Raw genomic sequence first — 23,099 nt, forward strand, 5'->3', positions numbered from 1 at the left:
GTCACCCTTACCTAGCAATACCTGTGTTTAACACCTTGTTCAGGAGTCCCTCTTGCTTGAACCTGGAGCTGGTCAGACCTACGCCAGCAGAGGAGCAGGTCTGTAAATTCAGAGGGGCCAACAGTACTGTTTCCATGCCTGGACATGCTGCTGGCATGTTTGGTTTAGCTCTCATTTGACTTCTTTGGAAATAAAGAGAGAATTTTATCAGGTTGGGCCACATGAAAGTGGCTTGATAACTCTGGGAAACAAGACAAAGGCTCTTTCTTCTGAGTTGCTTTCTGTTCCTATGACCCACATTTTCACACAAGAACATAATTTCCCAGCACCCACCTCAAGTGTAGAGACCTTTCTTGTACCCACAACCATAAGGGATGCACACCCTCTTATTTTTTTTCTTTCCAGTACTATCCTTTCCCCCCTCACAACTCCTTGCTCAAGCTGTATTCACACAAAAGGGTTTGAGTATCAGCAACAGTTTTGTGTGAAGTACACACACTATAAAAAGGGTTTGCATCAGCACAGGCATGTATTCTGTATTAGTCAGGGTTGGACAGGATGGGTCAAAACTGTAGGATCAGAAAGCTGGACGAAGCCGTTTGCTCACCACCTTTGACAATGGATGTGCTGTAAGAAAATAGTATTTTATAGCACTTCCAATTTTGTTTGCAATAATCATGGTTTGGCACATCTCCTCTACCACAGCAGGCAAAGTGCGATTAAATGGTGTCAGATGTAAAGGAAAAATAATAAAATTTTTCTTCCATAAATCATAAAATCCTAAGTCTTTGCAATCTTGTAATGGTCTTGTAATCCAAGTCCCTGCTTACATTACTTTATCTTTATGAAGGTGATAAAGAAAACATAACACAGTGTACTTGATTATAAATTATAATTTTACGAGCATCAAAAAATGCAAACTTGCGAAACTTATGTTCATGCTTATGTGTCCATGTACTTAAGTGCCAGCAGATGTTCAATGATCAATAAAACTCTCTATATATATATTATTCTGAAGCATCCTCGATCATAAATACAGGCCAGGAATGTCTAACCACTCTAAGAATGATGATAATCAACTACAAAGTTACAATACAGAATGCTATTGTGGTAAGTTTTATTTCAACTCTAGAAATAAAACATTTATCGATTTTTATCAAGACTGCTGGAACAGAACCCTCGATTTAGAACCTAAACTGTAGGTTTATGGAAAGAGCAAGTGGCTAAAATTAATTTCACTGTCAGGCATGGTTGACTGAAAAAGATCTTGTTTTTCTGGTAAACTAAATGTCACCAGAGGCTATAAGCTTTGAAACAAGGTGTCCCTGAATCATGGTGTTTGCATTTGTAATGATAAACAAATACCTTTATTGAGGAGTGACCACTGATTTGCACAGAGATCATAGTGGGTTCCGAGATGTACTTGATTTCAGGACTGACTCTCCAAGCTCACTATATTGAAGCAAAAACTGGGAGTGTAAAATGGGAGTGTAAGATACCAGATATAAGCTCAAGTCCACCTGAACAGAGTATGATTGGAAGAACAAACTCTTCTGAAACCAGGTGTTTGTCAGATGTAATAGAAGAAGGGTTAACTAAATCTGAAAAATGGAGCAAAAAGGACCCCTTTTCTGCACTTCACATGTTAAATAAGAAAAGAGGAAACATTCAAACAAAAGAAGCAAAGTAGGAAAAGTGATATACTGTCTTGGGTTTTCCTGTCCTTCCACTGCATTTTGTCCGTAGAAATAGCAAACCCAGCAGAATTAGGCAACAGTAAAATGAGACCAGCCCAGTTCCCCTCAGCTGCAGAGTTACTTCACCACTGCAACTACAATTGCTGGCTTGCCTGATCTCTGCACTTTACTCCCTGCCTCGGATAAGAAAGGGGCGTTTGATCAGTCAGGGGTTTTAACTTTGCTTACACTGTTACCAGACTCCTGTTCCTTCAGCATGCAAAACCAGCTATGAGGTTGCTGCTGCCCATCCCCTTCCATCACAGACATTATACAACCCCTTCCACTGAGTCAGTGAAGAATTTGCATTCAGGAGAAACAGGTTAGGCCGGCCACTTTCCAACTGCTGGCTCCTATAAGAGCAATTGTGCATAGTTACAACCCCCAGGTCATTATTCAAAGGTACTTCTTTCTGTAAACTACAAATCGTTTTTTCAAATATAATCTCAAATTATTTTCTCTTTGTCTGAAACACTTCCCTTTCATTGGTAGCTGTAGCTTAAATGAAAAAAACCCAGCCTGAAGAATTAGCCTATAAATCTTTGCAACAGCCTTACGTGGTGGAGAAACTAGCTTGATAATTATTTTGCTTTGCTACTTAAAGACGTTTTTCTAGATACCACAGGGCTTGTGTTATTCTTGGTTAAGACTAAGTCTGTGAGAGCATAGCCATGAAATTTTCAGCTGTAAATTTTCTTAGCATAAGTCTCCTTTGAAACACGGTGAATTGTGGAGCTCAGAGATGCTTTTGTTCTCACTGTAGAAGTTTATTTTCGTCATATAGTCCTCTGAAAGGGTGTATGTCATAATTTTTGGTTAAATCATTCATGTACAGGCAATGTCCGTATCCAGTTCTACATAATATCTGTCAACAAATTCATTACTGATGGTGAAAAGAATTTTCTGCCAGCACATTTTTTTCTGGCTTCTCCAGCTACAAGCCCTCTTTCATTCCAAAAGCGGTCCTGATTCAGAATCCACAAACTCAGCGGGCACCTTGCTGTTAACTGCACTGGGCTTTGAATTGAGTTCTAACTACTTCTGTGCACCAAGACGGTATTGCTAGGGGTTTTTTAATCATTTAGTGACAAATCATTCAGATACTTCTACCTAAGCCACCTGTAATAGATTTCCCTTCTCAAGAGGCTGTAGTGTAATATTTTCTATATAATTCTCCTGACAGTCTCCTGAGACTCCACACATGCTAGCACACTGAAAAGGGTTTTCACACTGAAACAAAAAAACACATCCTTTCCCAAAAGCACTGGCATATATTCTGAAGTGTGTACACAGGAATGTCATGCTGCCCTCGAGACTGCAACCTTGTTTCACAGAAACGCACAATACAGAGTTGAGTTAGCGCTTGGAGGGAAGGCCCGAAGTGAAACCCCAAGTTTCTATGCAGAGAAGAAGGTATTGCTGCTGGTTCAGCAGGCAGCCCTCCTCCTGTTGTGTTAGTACTGAAACAGCATCCCAAAATGTGACAAGGCACGTTTCAAGACATGCCATCTATAACCTGTTGCTGTTAAACGTCTCCTTATGCCATACTGCCCTTTACTGAACTGCTCCAATCACTGCGTGTGTATATCTCTGTGTGTTACTGGTATTCATTTAATGGGCATGCACAAATAGTAAAAATTGTAGAGCGCCTTTTTGTAAGACAGTTGTTAAGGCAAAGATACAGCTTCGAGACAATTTATTATTATTTAACAACTCTTATTAAAGCAAACTTAGTTTTACACTTGACAGGATTTGGTCATGGTTAACCTCAAGAATTATATATCTCATCTTTTCACATGCGTAGTTTGCACTCATTAAACTGAGCAAAATTCATGTACATAAATCATGGAGAGAACACAACTGACAAAGACAGGACATAGAGCCCAGTAAAGAAATATGATTTTCATCTCAGTAATAATTTCTACATGCTCTGAGATACATCTGGAAGCTGTAGTTAGGATGTAAAGGTTTTGCCTGTATTTATGAAAGGTGTGCTTCTCTGAACGTTTTGCCAAATCCGTGCATTTTGCTATTGATCTGTACGGACTAGTGCACTTTGAAGAGACTTTTTAATTAAGCATCCCCAGAACAGCACCAACGTTGTTCATATAGGTTCATGTCCAGGGGACACAGAGGTTGGGCTCCTCTCTCTGCCCCTCAGCTCCAGGTGCGTGTGGCCATGTGTCACAGCTGGTACCATGTGCCTCCTCAGGCTCTGCGGAACCTTCTTGTGTAAATAATTGCAGATAGCTGATAAACGGGTACTTTGTATTGTGCTGGTGGCAGGGTTTTGTTAGCATTTCCTTTGATTGTTTCGTAAGGAAACGGCTGTTATTTACCTAGGAGGTACTCACCGTAATATGTTCATTTACTAAGCCGGAACAGAAATCTTCAGGCTGCAACGCCTCTGAACTGTGGGCATGCTAAACGCTCACTGTGTCTGGAAGAAGAAGTCACACCATGGAGACATGTACCATCTGCAAATCATTTTCTAAAAAACACCAAAGTGTAAGGGACTCTCATTTGAAAATGCTTTTATTTGAGAAATCAATGTGTCCTTCTTTTGATCCTGAATTGCCTTGGGCAGAAACATCTGAGCTTCCTTTTTCGAAAAATAATTCTCTTTCTTCTTTTACACAGCTGTCTAATGTTTTGATGGTGAAATTCATTCTCTGCTCCAGCAAAACTTCTAGTGATAAGGGGAAGAAAGTGTAAACCTCAAAGGCAAGTAAGACAGAGGTCTTCCTTTCCAGGCCCTTTACAGTATAGAGTCCATAAATCCTCCCAATTTCTCCAGATAAAGGTGGTTTGAGACCCCAAAATGGTGCTGCTGGCACTCACACAGGCATTGAACACAACCCCATGAGCTGTGTATGGAGTGAGGCAAAGATGACCTGACCTCACCATCAGTGACCCTTGCTGCTGAGATGCCTCATCCCCATGTCCTGCAGGTTTGGCTTTGGTAGTGGAGACCGCACAGTTAGCAGAAGATCTGCTGTGTCCTTGGTCCTTAACTGGACCTCTTAGTTGCAGAGACAGTATTCTGGTATCACCAGAAGTCCCTAGTATGTATTCAGCTTTGAACGCAGTTCTCTCTTCTGGTCTCTGTGCCAGTGCAAGCCATGCATGCAGACCCGCTGTCCTCTGAGCCCTTATACAAACCAACATAACTGTGGCTTGAGACTTCAGCATCTTTCCCCAGTGTCTTTACCATGAGCAATTGGCTCCTATGCACAGAAACTCCCTATCAGACTCCAAGCAGCTCCACATGATAAGGGATCTACATCCTGATTCTTTAAATTGTCCAAATTCCTCCAAAATTGTCTAAGCTTCGTATGAAAATTTGCAAGCAGGTGACCTCACTGCTCTTATATACCTGTATCATCTTACTGTGGTGTTGTAATGTCACAGGACTGGCTCAGCAACTCACTAGGCTCTACCCTGGACCAGTTCAGCTCACAAAACTGGCAGACAGCTGTGCACAGTTTTCTGATGCCTTTAGTTTTCTCCTGGGTTCCTGAGTTGAGCAGGTCTATAGAGGGGTCTTCTGGATGCCAGAGCTGGCACAAGGTAAGCTGACATGGAAACTGGAGTCAGCGGCAGAACTGAGAAGAGGGAACAGGATCTTATTCCCCTTTTGGCACCAGCAGCCATCAAATTTGATCAACTCATGTTGTATGTCTTCACACTAAGATAATCACGTTGGGGCCTTCTGTCATCAGTGGAGGAATATAAGTACCTCTAGACAGTGATGGGATCCTAGATGACAGACTTAGATGAGAAACTGAAGTTTTCAATGGCTGCAGTTAAATAAGAAGTAACCTAATGATGGTTTACTTCTAAATAAAACCATTACAAACAATGGCCTCTGTAGTCTTTCTGTTCCTGGTACATACTGCTTGAATCATTTGGGAAACAGCTTAGAAATTTCATAAAAGAAAAGCTCCCTTCATCAAAGGGAGAGAGCTCTGTATCAAATTTTACTGATACCTCACATTTGCATACAAAGTCCTATAAATCTTTCCCTCACACTTCTCCATTTGGAAATTGTGTGGTTTCTGGGTACCACCCCCAACGTGTTGTCCTGGGAAGCACAAGTTGTCTATGCCAGCAGGTCCCATGCTCTTACGTATCTTATGGATATGCTCTTTTCAGAAGCGAGCTTCAAGGCAGTAGAAATGTCTTTGAAATTCAGAGAGGGTTTTTACTTTTGTACTTTCCTCGTTCTCCAAAAGATGGGAGGATAGAGACCTGTTGTGTTCACAAGACAAATAAAATTTAAAAGACTTCAACTAGCTGAAAGTTTGCATTTGTTGAGGTTATTGTCCATAGCCTATAGCAGTTTATCCTTAGAGTCAAACAAAAGGTACATGCTTCCCTCCATCTCCAGGATCTTTACTTCCAGTATTGCAATACACAAGATCCACAGGTAGAATCGCAAATTGCAACTTGCCAGTATTAAGTGCTATTCTTTTGCCTTCAGATAGCATTCAGAATTTTTCACAAACTGCCTTAGAAAGATAAAAGCCTGTAAAACCATACCTGTAAGTAGCAGATTCTGCATTTAGCCCCCTGATAAGGTCTGAAAATAAAACCAAGGCAATACTGATTGAGGTAGGTAACAGGGACTCTACCCACGCAGCTCAAAGACTCCAAACCAATGAGGATTTATTTAGAAAACAGATTTCAAGTTGTTCTGGACTCATACAACCTTCTATAGCTTCACCTCGGGACATCAGATGGCTTCATTTCCTGGCATGGAGATTAGCTGGCTGACTCTCTCAGTAAGAACATTTGATTTGAAGTCCCAAACATCCTGATTCAGAGCAGAAAATACTCCACGGAACACATGTATTCTGCAAAATGGAGAGATTAGCAATATGGTCCCCACTGTGTCAACTGCCACAGTGCTGATCACAGACTCCTGATATGCTGGAGCAGCTCCGGGACCAAAGGAAGTCGGGAACACGGATGAGCTTCCTAAGGGTTCATTCTGGCACCACTGAGCAACGAGATTTTGAGAGATGCTTTACCACAGGCTTCTGAGTCTGAGGATTACCTCCTGTGCATCCAAATCCTATTTAAGGGTTCAGATGGGGCTTCCTTAATATCACTCGGAAACACAATATAAACCAAAAAATTAAACTTTTAAAAATTTTACTTCAAAATATGTAATAAACAAAAAATGCATATATTTACTGCTTCCTCGCTAGCCATCTTTCAGAAAAGTGAGGAATTTAAAATGTTTATTTGCAATGCTGCCATGGATCCACTTCCAAGAAGACAAGTTTACAGTAAAACCTCATCCAAAATATCATTCTGATTTCCAATTTCTGTTTAGTTCACATTTTTCAGAGTTTGCTTCTTGGAAGTTTGGGGATTTGCCTGCAGTTATGGGTAGTATTTCATTTCTCTGCAGTAGAAAGAAATGGGGTGGAGTAAAGCACACGCTTGGCAGCAGGAACTTCTTTCCAAAACATCGCACGCTTTAAGGAGAAGTGTCTGGCCCTGAACGTGCCTTGGGGTGCAGTCCCCTCGGGGTGATGTCACATCACTTTATTTGACTCTGGTACTTCTGTAGCAGCATCTTTATTTTGTCTCGCTTTGCAACACCAGACAGCCTTAATGGGAGAACAAGGCAATGGTTTATTCAGCAAGAATTCAGGTAAGAGTTTTGGCTGAGTTTGGAAACAAAAGGCTGTAGGTAGGGCAGGTGTGAAAGAAGATCACTGTTAAAGTGTAATAACTGGATATCTTGGCAGCTGCTTCTTCGAGTTTACTGGGGAGAGCTGAGGTATCTTTGCTGCCAGGACTGGGGCTGGTGCCTCCCAGCAGCACCCTGATCTCCAAGGGCTGCCCGTGGGTCTGAGGAAGGCTGGTCTGGGAATGGGTCACTCCTGGTGCTGCTGGCCTGGGAGTGGGTCACTCCTGGTGCTTCTGGGCTGTATCTTGGCTTGGGCCATGCTCTTCTGGGCAGTGATTTCCCTGCTGCTGTACCAGCTCTGAGGGCAGATGACCTGCCTTGCACCAACTAACTCCTGCACATGCACAAGCTGCTGATTTTTCTCTCTCTCCCTCACTTACTTTGCATCATGGTTCCTGATCCTTAGTTACTACTAACACAGTCTCAAAATCTTCCACTTGCCACCTGGGCTGGTTCACAAGCCCTGCTATGGACTACCCAGGCAACTACCCACGTCAGACTTGTTTCAGCCTGAAAACTTGAAGAGCAAGCTCTCCTGTGGTCAGCTTATACTCAATCAGTCTGCGGATTCAATTTTCACCTAATCTAAACTATTTACTTTATACACTTAAGCATGAATTGCAGCTTCTAACAGCTGATACTAGATACTATACAGGATATCAGTTATACACTGTAAAGTTCACAAAATCTTACTGTAAACTGGCATATTACCAGCTTTCTATGAAGCCCATACACACCTGTGCTGGTTTTGGCCAGGGTAGAGTTAATTTTCTTCATAGTAGCTGGTATGGGGCTATGTGCTGGAAACAGTGTTGATAATGCAGAGATGTTTTTGTTACTGCTCAGCAGTGCTTACACAGAGTCAAGGCCTTTTCTGCTCCTCACACCACTCCACCAGTGAGTGGGCTGGGGGTGCACAAGAAGTTGAGAGGGGACACAGCCGGGACAGCTGACCCCAACTGACCAAAGGGATATTCCATACCGTATGGTGTCATGCTCAGCATATAAACCTGGGGGAAGAAGAAGGAATTGGGGAACATTCGGAGTGATAGCATTTGTCTTCCCAAGTAACTGTTAACATGTGATGGAGCCCTGCTTTCCTGGAGATGGCTGAACACCTGCCTGCTGATGGGAAGCAGTGAGTGAATTCCTTGTTTTCCTTTGCTTATGTGCGCAGCTTTTGCTTTACTTATCAAACTGTCTTCATCTCAACCCATGAGTTTTCTCACTTTTACTTTTCTGAGTCTCTCCCCCATCCCACTGCAGGGGGAGTGAGTGAGTGGCTGTGTGGGGCTTAGTTGACAGCTGGGGTTAAACCACGACAGCATCACATAAGCAAAGCAGCCAATAAAGCCAGTGACAAGGTACTTTGTCCAACTTCCTGACGGGTTTAGAGGTTCTGCCATCCAGCTTTCCCAAACCACAAACCAGCAACACAAAACACTGCACCTTGGATGCTGTCCAGGTGTCATCACCACATAGCACAAAGCCTTTCAGGCCCTGCTGTGGCTGGAGATCTTCGATGAGGACACATATCATGCCTCCTCAGAAGATCTGAGAAGGCTCCTAGTAGCTTCTCCCCACAATGAGGCTTTCTCCCTCCCTCATCCAGCCATTTGTTTCCACCCTGCAAATACACTGGCACATCCCAGCATGACTATTTGTGCAGCTACATGGTGACCCGGATTGGGGAACTGATCTGAGTTAAAAATAGCTCAGCAAAAGAAAAGGTTATTTTTAACCCAGCCGAGTTCCCCAGTCCAGTCTCACAAGCAGTTGTAGTGCCACAGGGAGGGTGTAGCACAAGACCTGCAGCAAGTGGCAGCAGTGAAGGGAGAAGTAGGAGCTGTTTGGCCTGCCACTGCTGCTGGTTGACATCCATGTCATCCCTCACTGATATCATAGCAGGAAGGACCTGTAGCTCCTGCAGAAAGCGCATCAGGTAAGCCAGTGCTTGTGAGCTGCCAAAGGCAAAGATGTAGGGGGATGTTCAGCCAGCCTGAGCAGGGAAGCCCAGCCTGGCAGGCATACCTAGGGTTTGCATCATGCATTGCTCCCTTGGCAGGCATACCTAGGGTTTGCATCATGCATTGCTCCCTTGGATTTGGCTCCCGTTGCAGCAGTGGAGACTATGTTAGATAGCTGTAATGGTCTGGTGATGGCCCAGTATCTGCGTATACAGATACATAAAGAAAAAAGTCTCTTGTGCTGTAAGTGCTCCTTTTCTTCCATTGCAGATTGTGAAACATGAAACAAATTAACAGCTGATATGACCCTACACTCTCACATTTCTGAGTAGCTCGTAGGTACTGAGAGATAATCACTAGATCTGCAAGACCTAAAAGAGAAGAATGGTCCAGATTCTTCCTCCACAGTGATGGAAATCGGAATTAGCTCCAGACACTGACTTGACTTACTTACCTCTGAAACTGGTGGGGGAAGTGAGACAGACCCATTATCTGGAGTGCTGGCAGAGAGGACCCTCAATTCCAATTATGCTGATGCATTTGTGTGAGTTGCTTTTCAAGAGTTCAGAGATAGCTGGCTGCAAACATCCTTCCCTTTTAGCCTTTGAACACACTATTAATGAAGTGATTTTCATCTGATGTATCTAACAGGCAGGTATTTCCTTCCTGACCTTCCCCTTGCTCTTTTGGAATGACTACATAGATTCTTTTTGGCATATGTACTTTAGATACCGTGTTCAAAGAACTATATAAGAGCAACAGCATGACAGGCAACCCATAAAACATAAAAGGGCTGCTCATATCACCCTACGTGTCAAGCTGATGTTACCCTCCAGCCATATGCAACAATTATATGTAGCAATCATTAAAAACTGCTATAAAATGCTTTGTAAAGAACAACCCTGCCTTAGCAAGAGATGGCTTAGATAATCTAAGGGACCTTCTCTCCACTGCCTGCTATGGTATTACTGGTATATTTATCCTCAGAAAATGAGTCACCACCTTCTTAACGTAGTAGGCAAAGCGCTCTGGCTTTTTCTGTCGTACTAAAACTAAACGGGTTTCAAAATTGTTAGAAATAATGAAAGCATCTGCAGGTGTTTGTTAGAAAGTGAGCTTGTTTCAGAAGATACAGCCCTGAGTGGAGCCTTGGAAAATACTGATGAAAAACGCTACTCCGTATGGCAAGGGGAAATGTATGTGATCCCTTAACTAGCAGTTAAAATTTATTGTGGCAGCTATTACAAAACCAGATGTTGGAACACACAGTTTTCATATAGTTATAAAATATTTGAATTTGTTACAATGTATCGATAACATATATTGCCTCAATAACTCAGGCCTTTCCAAATGAACACAGCATCACAGGCTTGTAGGGACCTGTGAAAATCATCTAACTCTTACCCCCATCCTAAGACAGCATCTGCTGTACCTGTACCTCAGTGGTTTGCATAACTGAGTCTTAAAAGACTTCCAATGATAAGAGTTCAGTACTTAGCTACCCTTAGAGTTAGAAAAAGTTTTTTCTAAAGTTAGCATAATTCTTTCTTCATTTAAGCCCATTATTCCTTGTTCTGTCCTGCATGGACATGGGCAACAGATCATCCCACCCCTTTTTGTAGTCTTCCTCAAAATACTTCAAGACTGTTATTTCATTCCTCAGTTTTCTTTTCTCTAGATGAAACATCCCCAATTTTAAGACCTCTAAGCCAAACTCTTCCCTATTGGTCTATACCTTTCTTGAACTCATTTCCTAAAACTGGACACAGGTCTCCAGCTGAGGTTTTATTAATGCTGAGTAGATTACTTCAAATGTCCTACAAAAAATAATTCTCTTTATCCATTCCATGGTGATATTTGCCTTTTTCATAACAGTGTGACCTCGTTGACTCCTATTCGACTTGTGACCTGCAACAAGCCCCAGATCCTTTTCAGCAGAACTCTTGCCTACTCAGTAACTCCTTATTCTTTCTTTGTGCAGTTAATCACTCTTGCCTAACTGTAAAATCTTCTTCTTACTGGATCGTATCTTATTTCCAGGTCATTTCTTCAGTTTGTCAAGATCCTTTTCAATTATTCTTCCTTCCAGCCTTCCAGGTTTGTGTCTGTAATATTAACGTGTGCACATTTTTCCACCTTACAAATAAAAATGATGAAAAGCACCTTAAGACAGATCCTTTGAAGACCTAATAAATACTTCCTGAGTAGTTTTCTGACCAATTGTGTCCCCACTCTTTAGTAAGTTCATTTCTTTGTATTTACTTATCTTGCCCATTTAGAGTGTGTCAAATTTTTACTAAAGAAGTCATAACATATGGCAGCTATTCCTTCTCCCTGTTCACATGGTCTACTACCTACCGAAAATTTTAATCGCTTTGGTGCAATATGTCCTTAACAAATCAGTGACAGCTATTTATTTCATTGTTTTATTCTTGCTGCTTATAAATAGTTCCAAGATTTTTTTGGGAATCGGTTAGACTGCCCCCACTACCCCTTTCAGCCTCCTTTTTAGGTAGTCATATCTCTCCCTTGGTGGTGCCCAAGGCAAAAATGCAGGCAGCTATTTAGTGTCAGGGAATGCCTCTGTTACACAGTGTAAATTATGTCCTCCTCTCATGGTGGCATGTCATATAGACATTTTCATCCTCCTGTGATCAGATTACGCTGCACAGTTAGTGAAGAACTGGGACCAGGATATATTTTGCACCTTCAGTTCCTCTCTCAGCCACAGCTTTGCGGGCACTAGGCTTCTGGTGTAAATTAACTGAAGCAAAACTTGCATCAGACTTTGCTAAGTACATTTGCTTTCAGACTAGTAGAGATAATAGGGATCAGTGTACTATGACCTGCAGATGAACTTGAAGTGGACAGTGCTTGGGCAACTTATCGATGCTTCTTTGCTCTTTTTCTGCTGCTTCTTCCGTTGAGACAAAGCCACACAGGCATTAGCAATGTCTCCATTCAGTAACATTATTTCATTGCCACAAAACTGTGACTCTTCTTACATCTAGTTGGAAGTCAAGTTTCTCTCCTTTTTCATTCTCCCATTACAGGTTTCAGACTCTGATAGCCCTATGTTAAGAATACACATTGAATGAATAATGTCCTTTTGTCTAAGCAGCTTGCAGGGAACGACAGATTAAGAGGTAATTGATTCTTGTGATACACCATGGGTGAAGCCCTGATCCAAATAAAGCTTACAGGATTCTCACCACTGGCATGACAAGGGTCAGAATTTCACCCTGAGCAGACTTTTTTTAAAAAATACTGATGACAAAATAAAAATATTGGGTTGAATCATTATTCACCAGTTGTCCTTAGTGCAAAGACAGATGTGCACTCCACCCCTCAAAGATTGTCTACGAACTTCCTCCTTCCCAGAGAGTGGTGCTTGGCAAGCGTCCAGATATCAACAACTTCCCTTTGAAAATTATTGATTATATGGCTCCAACAATTGATAAACCCTCCATTGTTTGAGCCAAATTTTGTCTTTGTTTAGAGGCCAAAAGAAAAGTTTAGGAAACATACTTGTCTTGATTAAGGAAAAATGATAATGTTTAAGTGGGGGGAAACACATAACATTCAAAGGCATATGTAAGGCATCTGGCTTTCATATTCTACAATTTGATAAAGCAGATGACTATTTTCTGGTGGGAAAAAAACCCACACAACAAAACAAAAAAGAAATGAGCAAGTGTCTTTACCTACAGCAAAGTAGAAGATAAATTACCTAAGCATAATAACCTGGCGCAGCACGTTTGTAAGAACAAGTAATCTTCCTGCAGCTCAACAGCACTATCACCTCTCTCCCACCTTGCTTTTAATTTTCTAAGCTGAGGACAAATTTATCTGCTTTTTTTTTTGACCACAGTAGAAGTAGGGGGTTCTCACAGTCTCTATAAAGTTAATTTTATAGCTTCTGTTTTGCTTTGTTTTCTTTACCCTCCTCATTCAGCAAAGTAATTGTGGGTGGGAGCATACTGGCAGCTGCACTGGGATGTATCAGCTCTGCAACTTGATGTTTCCAAGCTCCATGTGCACGATCACTGCTGTGGAGTACATTAACAGGTAACCCAGTTCACTGCACTGTCCTAGTTTTAGGGGTCTGGTTGGAAGTTTTGAGAATACAATCTCTTTTGTGATTTTGCATGTTTTGTTAATGTCTGCAAAGCAGAAACTCAGCTTTTTGAGCAGGGACCATCTTAACTTTTGTGTACAATACTTAAGTGCACAAGATGACTGACTTTAGTGGGATCTTCTGGTGCGGTCGTCATTCACCATGGTTGTGTTGCAGACAGATGAATAACAATGACAGGGATGATGATATAGCTACTCAGAAGTAATGCTGAAGTGGCAAACAGATATTCAGTTTCTAAGACACGATGTAGGCAGGATAGGATTAATTTTTCCCCACCATTTGCTCTTTCTCCACCGTCAATCTGGATAGCTTCCATTTCTTTCAAGTCTCTTCTTGATATCTTTCTTGCACTCATACTTGTTTGATCCTGTAACAAAAAAGAATACATATAAAGTAGAGGTGATGTATGTGCCAGTGCTCAGTCTCATGCTGCCATATGAAATGGTCAAAAACTTCAGAGACAGCACAACAGAGGTGGCTCCTGGACAAGTCTGGAGAGTCTGCTTTCAGTGTCCCACTCGAGAAACAGTGTCAAGCAACAAACACGAGATCTCTGAAATGTGGCAGTATTCATGACTGAAACTCGTGTCTTTTCCATCAAATTTTGATTCCCTTGTTTTGACGTTATCCACAGAAAAGATGAATTGTCTAGATATCTTGGGCAACCATGTTTGTGGCTAGACATTCATACAATAGATTATAATTTATCCAAGTATTAATAGTGTTGGCCCTAAACATCTTTTCAAACCATCTATAATAAAAGTATATTTAAGGAATTTCCATAGGCAGAAACTAGCTTTATCCATAACCTAGGAAACACATGCTTTTAATGATGCAGGTGTCAGTGGCTCCTTGGCACACCCATCTGACATCTAACTGCAGCTCTCACTCCCATGAGTTTCAGAGGGTGATGAGCAGAAGTCCCTGCCTCTAGCCAGGGTATGGGCAGAATTTAATTCCAGAGATTCTGTACTAGTCAAAACCAGATTTAAGATATTGAAGTAGACCAGCTGAGCTCAGGACAGGTTAACAATGACAACACAGAGAGCACAGGTTGTAAGCAGGCTTTCTCTCCAGCTAATGTTTGTGAGGGACCTCAAGAAAGGACAAGGATGACTCTATGTACTAGTCTCTTCACTCATGGCAGTCAGTGAAGATACTGAATTTGTCTAGTCATGCCTGGGAGAAGTAAGGGGGAAGCAGATCTGGTCTTGAAGCAACAAGCCCTTTCCCAGGAAATGATAGAGTATTACTTGCTTAAGGAACATGAAGACAAGCAGAAACCGCAGGCAAGGATGAGGGTCCATAGTCAGCTAGCGATGACAAAAAAGTCGTTCCACTCCTTTTCCAAGACACCTGCGCTCAAAGTCCAGCCTGCAGACCTCACTGCTTGATTTCATTGACCATGCAGTAATGTTATGACCCAGATAAAAATGGGAGGATGTGGTAGCAGGGTGTTTTTGGGGAAAAAATAGCCCCAACCACCCAAAAGGGAAGGTAGGAGCTGGAAAACACAGCAAAGCTAAGAGCTTGAGCAGTTCCACTCATCTTGCACCCTGTCTCTTCTGGTAAATCTTGGCAACCACCTCACATTCCAGTAATGCCTGCACTCCTGGAGCCACCTTCACCTTCAGCCAGGCAGAGATTTCAACCAACCTTAACTCCCATGCAGACTATTAATAGAGAAGACATCAATCACCACAATGAAGTTATAATGGTAGCTGGTATAATCACTGGCCTCTACCAAAGAAGGACATGTGACAGTCCTGGAGACAATCTCCCAAGTCAAAGCTCCAGGCAGCAAATTCTTACATAAAAACTGCTATTCAGAGAGGATTTAGGAACACTGCAGGATTAGTGCTCCCTTTCCTGAAGACAAGGGTGGGTTTAGGGAGTCATGGACCTTGGAAATGGTGGTTTTTGCTATATCATGGTGGATGTGTGTACAGGGAGAAATCTCCATGCTCTTTGTCTAGTAATAATTTTCTAATTAAGACCTATACTCTTTGGTCTGGCCAAACTGTATTGAGTACAGAGAGAGGGAGCAAAACTGATTTGAAGCAATCTTTCTTGTTCCCTGTTTCCTTTGTTCATTAAGAGGATACTGAGAAGGCAACAGCCGCTGACAGAGAAGGAAAGTTGCGTGAACTGACTACTCTGAACTGGCATAACAAGTTGTATGATCCAAGAGCTGCTGAAGAGCATAACAAAGGCTATCTGTCATGGTAGGACATAGACTTTTCACAGCATGAAAGGTCCTCAGCTTTTGCTACTGTGTGCAGTTCTACAAATGATGCAAAGATAAAAATAACTGATATAAAAAAAAAATCATAGAAAGTGTTAGTAGGATACCAATCATTCAGTGGAGGACAAATCAGAACCCAGTGGGTCTGTCAGTAATGATAATTATAGTGCTGCATAAGCATGTGAAGCAGGCTACCAGCAATCCTTCAGTTTCTCAGGGGAAGACAGGCTGGGATGCCTGGCTCTAAAAGAAAATTTCGTCTACATTAGGTTGTTTTATTGTAGACTTTTTGCTGCTACACATGTCCAAAATACAACCCTTTTCCAGGGAGGGAGGATTCCACAGCCTTTATTAATGAGTTTGCTCAAGTAGCTTCAGAGATAGGATTTTGTCCTCACTATCAGATCCAAATCTGCTTTGCTGCCAATGAAACTCATTTCTTTTTGTCCTACCAACTCCCAACAGACCACTACCTTCTTTGTGACAAGCTTATGCACTGGAAGCCTGCTGTCATGCCCCTTGTCATTCCCCTCTAGAAGAAGGCAGCTTAGTCTCTACCACCTTTCTTCATATGTTCTTATAATTTTTATTGATTCCTTCTGGATTCTCTCTAACTTGCCTATCTTTTTAAGGAGCTGGGAAACAGGAGTTCTGCTGAAAATTCCCTATCCCTACTTCCTATACAACGGTCTAGCTCTGAATACATTTCCAAACTAAGACTTTGCATTTTTTGTAACAGCACCAATGATATTAATTCATTGAGTTTGAAATCTATCATAACTTTGAGTTTCTTTTTTTTCTGCAATACTCCTGAAAATAATGCATTTATTTCCTATTATGTAAATGTTCGTTTAATTTCCCCTTCCCAAGTGTAATGCTTTAGATATGTTTTTACTGAACTCCATCTCATTGGTTTCATTTGGAGTGAAGACTACTTTGAATTCAGATCCTGGTTTCTGAACTGCCTGGAAGCTCTCTCCTCCCTATTCCTCACTGTCACCCTGCAAAATTTTGTAGGTGTATTCTCTGTTCCACCACCCTTATCATCCATATCAAGCACAAACCAGCTATACAAGATCTTCCAATAAGATCCCATTTAAAATAACCACTGTGTGTGTCACATAACTGAGTGTCTACAACTTTTTGTGTGTGCTCTTCTAGATAGCAATTTTTCTTGCACTTAACCAGATAACATTTTCAGTTAGTCTCCACCTTGTTCATAAGAATGTTACAAAGGGTCATGCCAGAACCCTTGCTAAAATAAAGACATGGCCTATTGGATGTTATGAATGCGAGTTATATGGGAAAAGAAGGAAATCAGTCTGACTTGGTGTGATTTTGCTTTTTAACACCTTCTTATACTCCAAGTAAGTCTTGTAAGTATGTTGTACGCTGAGTTGTTGGAGTCTCTTCCTGGGTGTCAAAGGTAAGCTGACTGTCTCATAATTAATTTTCCCCTTTAGCAGACAGGTATTATATTATATTATATTATATTATATTATATTATATTATATTATATTATTATATTTATTCCCTTCTTGTCCCTCAGGTCCACCCTGTACATACTCCCAGGCAACTGTTAATGGCTCAGCCATTACTGTGACTATTTCCTTCAGTACTTCTGTGTGAATGTGATCAGGCATTGAACATAATCGATTTAGATAAGCATTTCTAACTGTTCCCTCTCTGCTCTGGCCTGCCCCCTTATTCTTCTCTTTAAACTAATTTTATTACATATTGGTCACTAACTAACGTCTTCAGCGAAGACTGAAACAACAAAGGGATTTAATATTTTGGCCTCTTTTGTACTGTCTGTTATTTGCTCTCCCTGTTATATAGCTGTAATTCTTTTGTCATCTTATATTCTGGCAACATTTTCTGGTTGTCTTTATGCCTCCTGCTATTTGTAACTCCTTGTGTGCCCAAATGTTTTGCTTTATCTTTCATATTATACAGTCAGGTGTCCTGGTTTCCAGTTTTCTGCAAGGCTTTGATTTCCAAGTCCCTAAAGAACGCCTTAGAATACCACATCAATCTGCAATTGTGCTTTCTCTTTCCTTTGTACCTGAACAGCTTGTTGTAGAACCTTTAATATGTATTTTTTTTCAGTATCTGCCAGTGGTCCCCTACTCTTTTATCCTTTCAATTACCTTCTCAAGAGGCCTCCACCCCGGCTTATGAATTTTTAGAAATCTGGTTTTTTTTGTAGTTCATCCTTAATGTGAGGCTTTCTTAAAATAGTGGTCTGTCACTTCATACTTCCTTTCACCCAGACTACCTTCCACCTGCAGATTCTCAAGAAACCCCTCATTATTAGCTGAATTAAATCCAGTTTCGCTGTGTCCCCAAATATCCCTCCTCACTCTCCACCTTCTGAGAAAAAAACCTGCCCTCTGTATATTCCAGGACCCTGACAAACTGCCTGTGTCCTCCTCTATTGCTTTCTCTAGATATTTTGTTATTTGAAGTACCTTGTAGGGGGGCAAGGCCAAATCTTTTGAACACCTCTGTGAATTGCTCAAGCAAAAAGAGCCTTATGTATTTCTTCTTTCTCATGATTTAGCGTTCTCCAAAAGACCTTCAACAAGACATCCATCTTGTTCTTTTCTTTCCTCGTTTTCACCCAAAGGAAGTCAAGAAGCCAGCTTCTTAGCTTTATCTGAAGTGTACATGTCTAAATGCCTTATCCTGTGTGTTCTTCTGGAAAAAGCTGTACCTGTGTCCCTATTCCAGGTCCCTGATTTGTTCCATCAGGACTTCATGGCACCTATTATATCATGGTTTTGTGCATATGAAGACTTCGAGTTTTCCTGTTTATTCAACATATTACTGATATTTGCATACAGCTATTTTGGATATTCAGCTGTTTGCCCTATTACTCTCTCTCTGGTCCTTCTTGTGCTTTTTGCTAACAGTTTCTCTGTGGAGACTGTTAACAAAGTACTAATTACTGCCAAGCAAAGGGTATAGTGGTGGCTTTGTGATATAGATACCGGTCAGCCAGGAACTTGACTGAGACTCCAAAATTACTGTAATTCCCATCTACCTCTGGACAGACTCCAGATAGTAACAGCTTTCAGTCTCTGCCAATATGGTTTAGAGCAGTTTGCCTGTGTGTGATTTTGCATGTCTGTCAGCCAAAGCAGAGAGCCAGTGCAAAAATCTAGTATTTCGGGGGTGTTTGATACCCGTGGGAGCTGTCTGGGTCAGGAAACCAATGACTAGTTTGTAACAGACTGGAAAAAAAAAAGATAGAAATAATATAGCTAGCATTTTAGTTACAACTACAATTGTAATTAAATGCAAATGTAAATCAGAAAGATTTTTTTTGCATGAGTATTCCCTGGCAGCCTTAATAAAGATTAAAGCTGAGTTGGAATTGTTCATGTACAATGTGAGAAGGAGCTGCAGCCGTTCCTGACATGTGACATGGTTCTCAATGAAGTGTCACATTGTTGGTTTTACAGAGCAGGCAACGTGAAGCCTAGGTGGGAAATCACAGCTTGAGAAGCTGCCACTGAGGAGTCCTTCACCTCCCTTGGGTGTAAGTCCTTGGTCAGAGAATAAAACCAAAAGCATTGAAACAATGATGACCCATTACAGAGCATTAACAACAGATTTCTTAGAGCCCTGCCCCTGTACAAATTTATATATACACGGAGCTTTCCTCTGTATACCCTAGACATACTTTTCTTTATTATTTAACTCAACATAATTAATACACTATAATAACATAATAATATAATTTGTACACTATAAGGAGGAAGATGATAAAGCTCATAAGAGACACTGTCTGTTGTTACAAATGACAAATAGGCAACAAAATTGAAAATCCTACTTGTGGTTTGCGGGAGTTACTTTCTAACTGGATTTCATATATGTACCAAGTTCTCTATTCCTGATTATTGGGAATGTTTGTGCATTTTCAGATAAAGACAGATTTATGCTCATCTATTGCTTTATAGATGTTGCAAGGAGATGAGTAGGAAGCCCATCCTGGACCAGACAGCTAGAATGTTCTGAACTACATGTTCAGAAGACAAACGAGTGAGAAGTCCTATTTGTTTTCATTTAACACAGCAGGTCAGTCACAATCACACACAAAATACATTGTGAAATATGACCACTAATAATCCAATTTACCAAGTGTAAGAGAAAAGCCAGTACAAGCATTCCCTGTTCAACAAATCCCTCCCACTAAATTCACCTTCTCAAAAATCTCAAGTCTATAAAAAACCCTTGCAAAAACCTTGGAATCTAGTGCACTGAAGTAAAGCAATAGTCATGAGCCCTTTACTGAGAACGACCTGTCCTAAGACTTTAGCTAGGCATATCCAGAAACCATTAGCTTCTGAATCCCAGCTTATCTCAGCTGTTGGGTAAAAACACAGGGACTAGTTTTTGAGATACTTGTGGCAAGGCCAAAATCATAAAATACCTCACTCCCAAGCCTTGAACTGCACCTGGATAGAAGTGGGAAACTAGCACTGTTTACAGAGCCGCATGTTCCATGTACACATAAGTACTGAGTGCTAAAAATTGATAACTTAGGCTTTGAATGGACAGAGGGACTTCTTAAACATCTGCAAAGCCCTCCGAACCAGCTGATCTACCCCAGAGACAGGGCAACTCAGAACAGGTTACAAGATACATGCCTTTAACGAATGCACAGAATAAGCCTTTTTTTTTTCCCCCTCCAGCATTTTATTCAAGCTAATGTCTAATTAGAACTGAGAACTTGGTGTGTTTTTTACTGCTGCTATGACAGTTCCTAAAAGCATTTTGTGGATACAAGTTGTGTGTGGTAGTTTTGCACTAAGCTTCCCTGCTACTGAAGGAGAAGAGAGGGACAACATGAGCTCAATGTTATTATTGCACGGTACAGATAATGATACACTAACCATATCAAAAGAAGCTTTGTAATTATTGGCTCAGGAGCTCTTGTGGTTATTTTACATTTAATCCACATACCAATTCGGTGTCTGCTGGCACATGGTGGCCATATGGAGGGCAAAAAGCATTACTGCCTACCGCAGCAGCATAATCTGGAGAGCGGAGGCATTTCCATGTGTTGAACAAAGTTCCACCCATATCATAAACCGGTCATTCTGCCACATCATAAGCTGCAGAAAAAAAATCACATAAATCTCCACAGAGACTCTCCAGGACTTCAATCAGAGACTCTGTCTTTTGTGCAGCCTGTGAATGCACTGTTGATGCTTTAGAATAACAAGTAATAGTCATATATCTGCTACCAATATATTTTGTCATGTAATACTACATCATTGCCTGATGAAGATGGGCAAAGAAAAGCATGGAAATTTATGCAAGGTGAGAATCCATAGGGGTGATTTGTAATTGCATCTTTTCACCTGCTGACTTTTGGGGACCAAAGTTTAAAAATGTTTGAAGACGTTACATATATATATATATATATATATATATAAAATATACACACATATGCAACTTTGTGCTGATTATTCTACATTATCATAGACAATAATATTTCTGTGGACAAAGCACACTTGTCTGTCCACCTACATAAGTGTGTTTCTATTTACTTATGTATGTATGCTTCTCTGCCTGTGTGTTTGTTGGGAAGGGGTGCTGTAGAACTTGTATCCAGGTCCTACATGCTTACTAACATTTTGGGCAAGTTTTATGATTGCTTTTCTGAGTGGGGACTGAAAAGCAGACAAAAAGCTTGGTTTGAAACAAAATTCTCAGCTGCCTTACTGATCTTGTACTACATTATAGCATAAATGGCAAGGGAACTTAAACACATGGGAGGGGGGGATTTTGTTTGCATTGCCTAAACAAATATTTTTTTAATAGTATAAAAATAGGTGGAAGAGGAAGATAGGCAGGACCAATGTAGAAGAAAAGTATGTTTGTGCCCAATTCACCGGAGAGATTGTTAAAGAACATTTTATCATAATGAAAATATTACCCTTGGAATGCCAGCAAGATCAATGTCAGTTTAAGTTGCCTGTTTTTTTTATTTCTAGTCACTAAAGTTAGACTTGTCCTAGACTTATTGTGACTAGCTGATTTTTTTATTTCAGAAAATGTTCTCTTTCATTCCCAAATCAATAGCTCTTTGCTAGTCCTGGTTTCCTCCTTGCTCTTCTGTGTAGGCCCTTGCTCAGGCCTGTTGCTAAGGGCCAGAGGAAGTGTCCTATTGCATTCGGCTGAGAAATCGGGGAGGAAAAGCACATCTCTGTGAGGTGCAAATGAAGCACTTCTCCCACTGCTGTCCTGCGACGTAGGAAATACGATTCTAGCTGGAACAGGCTGCTCATGATTAGGACCCCCATGTGTTCCAGAATTTTGACCAGCTATTACTAAACTCATAAAATTAGCAGAGTGCCATGATGGAATCTAGAGAGCAACACTTTTCTTACAGTACAGGACTCCAGGCAATCTGTTTCAAAATTAAACTTTTATAAAGTTTTCCTTCTTTGCTTGGTGAAGGTAACAGAAATCTTCCTGTGGATTTCAATGAGAAAAAAATATCCTTTAGTCAGAGAGCTTCTAACTCCTTTATTTGAAAGCAGCTGAGTGGGGCATATATAAATTTGCTAAAAGTTTTATAGACTACAAACTAAAAAATCTAGTGAAATTCTTCGTTTAATGATAGGGAATTTAGCTGGAGGGAATAGAAACCTTCAGACCTGTGGAAGATACCTCATTTGCTTTCTGATGTATTTAATTTTAACTATACTGTTCAGTTATTCAGATTATATATTTAAATACATTTCATGGTGTGTTGTACAGATAGCTTGGACAAAATCGTATATTTTTCAAAAAAAGACTTACTCTAATTGTGGCTTACTATGCCTAGGAAGTCCTGTGCAGCAATTCCACCACTCTTTCAAGTGACTCTATTAATAAAGTAAGCACTGCATCAGTCAGTGTTTTTACTGAAGCGTTACCCTTCAGTGCAGAAGAAATACAGTTCTTTGGAAAGTTGCATGCAGGGGAACCTGCGCTATCCAGGTTTCTCACGCACACAAGCTTGGGATCTAACAGCCTGCTCTGTCGAGGTCATGTGTGCACCGATAAGGAACCACAGCCAGGGTTATACGACCAACATAAACATGAATACATAATCCAATTGCATCAAGCAAGCCCATTTGGTTGCATCTGCACTACCCCATCCGAAGGCTGAACGTCGTGTGTATGTGCCTACTGCCTGTAGGATACAGTGCTAATGAGCCTATCTTGTCTCCTCTGAACAATCTGTCCTGGAGTTGGAATATATTTCCCGTGGTTCATCAGAAGAACTGGCAAGCAAACAAGGCTGATT

The sequence above is a fragment of the Nyctibius grandis genome, chromosome 7 (genome assembly GCF_013368605.1).
Source record: "Nyctibius grandis isolate bNycGra1 chromosome 7, bNycGra1.pri, whole genome shotgun sequence".
In the NCBI taxonomy this organism is placed as follows: domain Eukaryota; kingdom Metazoa; phylum Chordata; class Aves; order Nyctibiiformes; family Nyctibiidae; genus Nyctibius; species Nyctibius grandis.